This window comes from Vicia villosa, linkage group LG2 (genome assembly GCF_029867415.1).
Source record: "Vicia villosa cultivar HV-30 ecotype Madison, WI linkage group LG2, Vvil1.0, whole genome shotgun sequence".
Taxonomy (NCBI): Eukaryota; Viridiplantae; Streptophyta; class Magnoliopsida; order Fabales; family Fabaceae; genus Vicia; species Vicia villosa.
In genome coordinates this window covers 480063-488310 of record NC_081181.1, presented here as the reverse complement: position 1 = coordinate 488310, position 8248 = coordinate 480063, and the positions used below count along the sequence as shown (strand labels likewise).

General features: G+C 39.8%; 1 non-coding gene across 1 annotated transcript; it reads right to left on the bottom strand.

Annotated features, from left to right (window-relative positions):
* Positions 1 to 1078: 1078 nt before the first annotated feature.
* Positions 1079 to 1185, bottom strand: LOC131654359 (small nucleolar RNA R71). The gene has a single exon (XR_009299400.1). It is a non-coding gene; the product is annotated as a small nucleolar RNA R71 (small nucleolar RNA).
* Positions 1186 to 8248: the final 7063 nt, after the last annotated feature.

Here is an 8248-nt window from a genome sequence, read left to right as displayed (position 1 = left end):
AAAATAGGCATTTTATTAATTACATTGTTTCCAAAAAGCTCTTCTAAAATCTAATGGGATGGCGAAAGCGTACATTAGGATTAGGACAGTAGTCTGACTCAACAGAGCGAAAGTTTGAGACGAGGATTTTTAATCAATTGGAATTAGTAAAGATTTTTAATTTAATTATGCAAAAGCCAATGGACCTTCGGATTACCTTTAGTTAAACGAAATACATACTGACACCTGTCTTTTATTATTACTCTTTATTTTCTCACAATCACTTTCCCTTAGGAACAATCGAAAATTTTAGTACTCCTAGCTTTACATAGTAACCTTAGATAACGGTAGATCGATTCATAGTCCCTGTGGATTCGATATCTTTTAAAACTACACGACACGACTGTGCACTTGCAGTTATCAGATTTATAGACACGTAAAGTCGCGATCAAGTTTTTGGCGCCGTTGCCGGGGATTATTTAAGTCGATATCGTAACTCACTGTTACACCGTAGAGACTAGGAAAATTCTTCCCTTTCTTTTTGAACGATTGTATGCCAAATACTCGTTCACAAGGAGGAGACTTAATACAACGAATTAACGAGATCGAACGTTTCATTAACGTTAAACGTCGAGCTCGCAACCTTCCCGAAGTAGCAGAAATTCCGATTAATCAGGAATTGAATTTTACTGATCAAATCAATCAAATCACCCCGAAGTTAGAGATGGCTGATATTCGTCCTCTTAGAGACTATGCCGCTCCTTCGCGCGCTGAACCGCATTCAAGTATCGCACCACCTGCGATTGAAGCGAACAATTTCGAGCTGAAACCTTCACTGGTCCAAGCTGTTCAACAGAATCAATTCTCTGGAAGCCCTGTAGACGACCCCAATCTCCATTTATCCGTGTTCGTGCAATACGCCGACACTATCAAAGCCAACAACGTTAGTTCCGAAGCTATTCGATTACGCCTTTTCCCTTTCTCCTTGAGAGATAGAGCGAGAGCGTGGCTTCAATCCCTGCCTTCCAATTCCATAACTACGTGGGACGAATTGAAGAGAGTATTCTTAGCAAGATACTTTCCGCCTAGCAAAACTGCTATGCTTAGAGGTCAAATCAACGGATTTATCCAGAAAGATAACGAATCGCTTTTCGAAGCTTGGGAACGTTACAAGGACATGCTTAGAATATGTCCTCATCATGGACTCGAACCATGGCTGATCATCCATACCTTTTATGGTGGTCTCTTATATAACACTAAAATGACTATAGATGCCGCTGCTGGCGGAGCATTAATGGACAAACCCCATGATGAAGCATACAAACTCATAGAGAACATGGCACAAAACCATTACCAATGGGGAGGAGAACGCGCCGCTCTAGAGAAAGCCCAAACCAAAGGAGGAATGTACGAAATTAGTGGTATAGACCGCGTTAACGCTAAAGTAGACGCTTTAACTCAAAAGATCGAGAATTTGACCATCACTCCTTCAGCCACCGCTGCCGCTGTAGCAACTAACTGCGAGATTTGTGGATTGACTGGGCATGTAGTTGCTGAATGTCAACTCTTGACTGGAGTCCCATCTGATCAAGTAAATTACGCTCAAGGAAACCCTTATTCTAACACGTACAACCCTGGATGGAAAAACCACCCGAACTTTTCTTATAAGAACAACAATGCGTTGTACGCGCCTGGACAAGCACCTGCTGTACCACCTGGCTACCAAAAAGCGCCTGTAGCTGCTCAAAACACCCCTAGGAAGTCGAACCTAGAAATCATGATGGAGAACTTCATAGCTTCCCAACAACAAACCAATAAAGACTTCCTGAATCAAAACATCCACAATAGCGAGCAACTAAAACAACTATCGAACAAAGTAGATGCTTTAGCTACGCATAACAAAATGTTAGAAACTCAAATCTCACAAGTAGCTCAACAACAAGCACCTACTGCTGCCCCTGCTGGCACGTTTCCTGCTCAACCACAACCTAATCCTAAAGGACATGCGAACGCGATAACACTACGAAGTGGAACTAATTACGATGGACCCATAGATCCTAGAACCCAAAACGTACCCATGTCACAACAAGAGCCAAAGGAAACCCAAAAGAAAACAACCGACGAACAAACTGCTAAGACTAATGAGACCAATAACGAAGTGGAACCCGAAAAAGAGAAACCTTATGTTCCACCACCACCTTATAAGCCACCAATTCCTTACCCTCAAAGATTAGCTAAATCAAAAACCGAAGCGCAATTTAAAAGATTTGTAGAACTTCTGAAGCAATTAAACATAACCATACCATTCACAGAAGCCATAACTGAGATGCCTTCGTACGCTAAGTTCTTAAAAGAAATCTTATCAAACAAAAAGAAACTCGAGGATAACGAAACTATAACACTTACCGCTGAATGTAGCGCTATCATCCAAAACAACATGCCTCCAAAACTGAAAGACCCTGGTAGTTTCTCTATACCCTGCGTAATCGGAAAAACCATCATAGAGAAAGCCTTGTGCGATTTAGGAGCTAGTGTTAGTTTGATGCCTCTTTCGACCTGTAAGAAACTCAATCTAGGTGAGCTTAAAGCAACAAGAATGTCTCTTCAACTAGCAGACCGTTCAGTTAAATATCCTGTAGGAATGTTAGAGAATATCCCTGTTCGTGTAGGTCAATTCTACATCCCAACTGACTTCATCATTATGGATATCCAAGAAGATTCTAACATCCCGATCATTTTAGGAAGACCATTTTTAGCGACCGCTGGTGCAATTATAGATGTAAAGCGAGGAAAGCTTACTTTCGAAGTAGGAGAAGAGAAAATAGAATTTATCCTTTCCCAATTCCTAAAAGCACCTTCTATAATTGACACATGCTGTTCTGCTGACATAATCGACGAGTGTGTCAAGGAAATAAAATCCGAACCAAATAAGGAAACCGAAACCCTAAGAATTCCTATGCCGCCAATTTTTGAAGATGACAACTGGCGTGAGGAATATCAAGATAACCACCTGAGTGAATGCTTAGCTTTAACCCCTGATCCTATACCTGGACCAAAGAAACCTGCTATAGAGCTGAAGACACTTCCTACCGATCTTAGATACGAATTTCTAGACGAAGAACTAAACCGACCAGTTATAGTGAACGCCAACTTAGGACGAACTGAGACTGAAAAATTACTTAATGTCCTAAGAAAATACCCTACCGCTTTAGGATACAACATATCAGATCTAAAAGGTATAAGCCCTTCTCTGTGTATGCACCGCATTATGCTCGAAGACGATAGTAAAACCTCTAGGGAACATCAAAGGCGAATAAATCCTATTATGAGCGATGTGGTTAAAAAGGAAATCCAAAAACTGCTAGAAGCTGGAATAATATATCCTATATCCGATAGTAAATGGGTTAGCCCCGTTCACGTCGTACCAAAGAAAGGAGGAGTCACTGTAATCACTAACGCAAAAGGAGAATCTGTAGCACAACGTACCCAAACTGGATGGAGGATGTGCATTGACTATAGGAAGCTAAATAAAGCTACCCGAAAAGACCATTTCCCTTTACCTTTCATAGATCAAATGCTCGAACGCCTAGCTAAACACTCACATTTTTGTTATCTGGATGGATACTCCGGATTTTTCCAAATTCCTATCCACCCTGACGACCAAGAGAAGACCACATTCACCTGTCCTTATGGTACATTCGCCTATAGACGAATGCCTTTTGGACTCTGCAATGCACCTGCGACCTTCCAAAGATGCATGATGGCAATATTTGCCGACTTCCTAGATGGGATAATGGAGGTCTTTATGGACGACTTCTCTGTCTGTGGAGGAAGTTTTGAAACATGTTTAGAAAACCTTGAAATGGTGCTTAAACGATGTGTAAGCGTAAACCTAGTCCTTAATTGGGAAAAATGCCATTTCATGGTTCGACAAGGAATTGTACTTGGACACATCGTATCCGATAGAGGAATCGAAGTTGATAAAGCAAAAATCGAAATTATCGAAAACCTTCAACCTCCCAAAACCGTTAGAGAAATAAGAAGTTTTCTGGGACATGCTGGTTTTTACCGACGCTTCATTAAAGATTTCTCTAAAATAACCAAACCCTTAACTGAACTACTCATGAAAGACGCCGAATTTGTTTTCACCGATAAATGCACTGAAGCATTTCAAACGCTTAAACAAGCATTGATCTCTGCGCCAATCATGCAACCTCCCGACTGGAATGAGCCTTTCGAAATAATGTGTGACGCAAGTGATTATGCTGTAGGAGCCGTTCTAGGACAAAGAAAGGATAAGAAACTACATGTCATATATTATGCGAGTAGAACCCTAGACGAAGCTCAGATGAATTATGCCACGACAGAAAAAGAATTATTAGCTGTCGTATTCGCATTAGACAAATTCCGTTCTTACCTGGTAGGAGCCAAAATAATCATATACACTGACCACGCCGCCATTAGGTACCTCCTAACCAAAAAGGACGCTAAACCAAGACTTTTGAGATGGATCTTGTTACTGCAAGAATTCGACCTAGAAATTAAAGATAAGAAAGGCACTGAAAATGTCGTAGCAGACCACCTCTCTCGATTGGAAAATCTGAAACCCGAACAAGTACCAATTGACGATGATTTCCCTTATGAAAGACTCATCGCCCAATTAGAAGCAAATGAATTCGAACCATACCGTCCAAACTCTGAAACCAACAAATTAGCTGAAATAGCTTTAGCCCGATCTGACGCACCTTGGTATGCAGATTTCGTAAATTACCTAGCTGCTGGTGTGCTTCCTCCTGATCTAAGCTACCAACAGAAGAAGAAATTCTTCCATGACCTAAAACATTACTATTGGGACGACCCACTCCTTTTCAAAAGAGGCCCCGATGGAATCTTTAGACGTTGTGTACCCGAGGAAGAGATAAGAAGCATAATAACACACTGTCATTCTGCACCGTGTGGAGGACACCATAGCACATCTAGAACCTGCGCCAAAATCCTTCAATCTGGACTTTTCTGGCCCAACCTGTGGAAAGACGTCTATTTTGCTGTACTAAGCTGTGATAGATGCCAACGAACTGGAAACATTTCAAGACGCGATGAAATGCCTCAAAAAGGCATTCTAGAAGTAGAAATATTTGACGTCTGGGGAATAGACTTCATGGGACCGTTTCCGTCATCGTTTGGAAATCAATATATACTCGTAGCCGTCGATTACGTTTCAAAATGGATAGAAGCTATCGCTTCTCCTACAAACGATACACGAGTAGTTATTAAACTTTTCAAAAACGTCATCTTTCCTAGGTTCGGTGTGCCAAGATTGGTAATTAGCGATGGTGGTTCCCATTTCATTTCAAGAATACTTGAGAAACTCCTTCGAAAATATGGAGTAAATCATCGAATAGCCACACCATATCATCCACAAACAAGCGGTCAAGTAGAAGTATCTAACCGCGAAATAAAACAAATATTGGAGAAAACTGTTGCTATATCGAGGAAAGATTGGTCAACCAAGCTAAATGAAGCTTTATGGGCTTATAGAACAGCTTTCAAAACTCCAATAGGAACTACACCATTCAAACTCGTTTATGGAAAATCATGCCACCTACCAGTAGAGTTAGAACATAAAGCCTATTGGGCCATTAAGAACTTAAACCTAAACTACACTGCCGCTGGTGAGAAACGACTTCTAAACATAAACGAATTAGAAGAACTTAGACAAGACGCTTACGAAAACGCCAAAATCTATAAAGAGCGAACGAAAAAATGGCACGACAAGCGTATATCTAGGAAAAATTTTAGCATAGGCGATAAAGTGCTCTTATTTAATTCTAGACTAAAATTATTTCCTGGTAAGTTACGATCTAGATGGTCTGGCCCTTTCGAAATAACTAACATATTTCCGAGTGGAGCGATAGAAATCAAAGGAGAAACCGTCAAACCTTTTGTCGTAAATGGGCAACGTCTTAAGTATTACCATCATCTCGAATACGATGAAAACATCGAAGTTTTTAAACTTGACGAACTGCCCGCTTTTTCGAAAAAATAGTTTTCTATTTTTAAATCGTCGAGCTTACGACATTAAACAAAGCGCTTGGTGGGAGACAACCCACATTTATTTATTCTTCTATTTTATTTTATTAAAACTTTAATTTTTCTATTTTTTTTATTTTTATTTTTCATTTTTAAAACTTTATTCTATTTTTAATTTTAATTTTAATCATTTTTGATTTTTCATACATCTTATAATAATTATTATAATTATAACTACTATCTTGATTTGAGAAAATATTTCCGTTATAATTATATCTATTATTATAACTTGTTACCTAAGCTTAATTTTAACTTTTTTATTTTTTTAAATTAACACTAGTCTAATTCTAACTTATCCTAATATTTTCAACTTCTAGGTTTTTCATTTAATTACTAACTACGATGCAAGAAGTTGACAATATGGAAGTTGTGTTCCGTGGTAGAGGACAAGAAGCAAGATTTAACAAGCTGGCTGAAAGACACATGGAATTGACTTGCTATCCTCACCAACCAACTATGGTGAAGCTTGGTATCGAAGAAAGCATCCTACACCTGCTTAACCAAATCGGTTGGACTGGTTCTCACTTGTTCCGCAAGTTTAGCACTTATCGGAAGCTCACTCTGGAATTCTTGAGCTCCCTGACCTATCTTCCAAACTGTGGACAAGGACTGAAAAAAGGAGTTATTCTCTTTAGACTCTTTGGTATGGAGTTTAATTTCTGCATCCGAGATTTTGCTGAAATGTTAGAACTACCTCATGGACCTGATGCATACGCCCAAGTAGCTGAAGAAAATCTTCCATACTGGGAGTTGGAAAAATACTGGGGCAAGATCACTGGAAACGACAACCCTGAAGAGAATGAATTTCAATCTGAGAACATCCACAATCCTGCTTTCCGCTACTTTCACAAGATCCTTGCTCACTATATTTTTGGCAAACCAGATAATGTCACTGAAGTAACTAGAGAAGAGTTGTTCATCATGTTTTGTACATCTCAGAATCGCCCGGTCAATGCCATCGCATTCATGCTAACAAACTTCGAGCGCATCACGCAAGACGAAGTTTCACCCATTAGGATTGGCGGATTTGTCACTATGATCGCTAATGCCATAGGAATGAGAGTGCCTTTGCTTAGATTGACACCTTTTGGTACCCATACCTCTATGGACATCAATTTCTGCTTTAATCGAGGTATCATCGGTAATCTTGGACCTGATCGTTTTGAATTGCTCATTGATAACAAAGTTTGGTATCAGTTCACCTTACCGAATCCTAGGACAAGTGTGCACAACCCTACCAACTGGCTTTACTATGGTCAGATTCCTGAGAGAGAGCCATCACCTGAGACTCCTCAAGCTTATGAACATTTTGATGAGGAAATGCCTGCATCTGAATCTGAACCTGAAACACCTCCTGGTTATTATGAACCTCTTCCTGTTGATGAACCCATTCCTGATTATGAACCTCTTCCTATTGACGAGCCTGTATCTGAGTATGAACCTGAAACTCGTTCTGAAGATTCCGTTGAAGATCACACTGTTGATATGACTGATGTCGAGGTCGAGCAACACCAACCCGCTACATCTACCGCTTCGGTGAATCAAAGAATGCCTAATCTGAATACGCACGAACAAGCAATCAATGCGCTACAACAAGATGTACAACATGTGCGCAACGAGCTTCACACTTTGCAAATGCATTTCTTCGATTTCATCGACACCGTCAATGCTCAGTTCGACGAAGTTTTCAAACACATTCAGTCTAATCAGAACAACAATAGACGTGGCTAGATGTTACCGTATTAGATTATTAGATTTTTATTTCTAGTTTTAGTAATTTCTATTCTTAGTTTAGATTTACATTTTTCTGCACTTTTCCATTCTGCTATTGTTAACACTCAGTACTGGTTTAATTTTAAATGCAATATTTTATTCACTACTGCTGCTGTGTTATAATATTCTGCTGCTGTGTTATAATATTCTGCTGCTGTGTTATAATATTCTGCTGCTGTGTTATAATATTCTGCTGCTGTGTTATATTTGCCTGGCTATCACTCTTTGCTGTTAATAGTATTAAAATAAGACATTGTTCTGAACTGATGGACACTTTTTGCTGTTAATGGTATCAGTCAGCACTGTCTGGTCACCTGCATGCGTGACTCACTTGTCTGCCACAGGAGACGCCCGTCTCCATCTGTGTGGGACCAGTTGGGACGAAACAAGGGATAGGAGACGCACG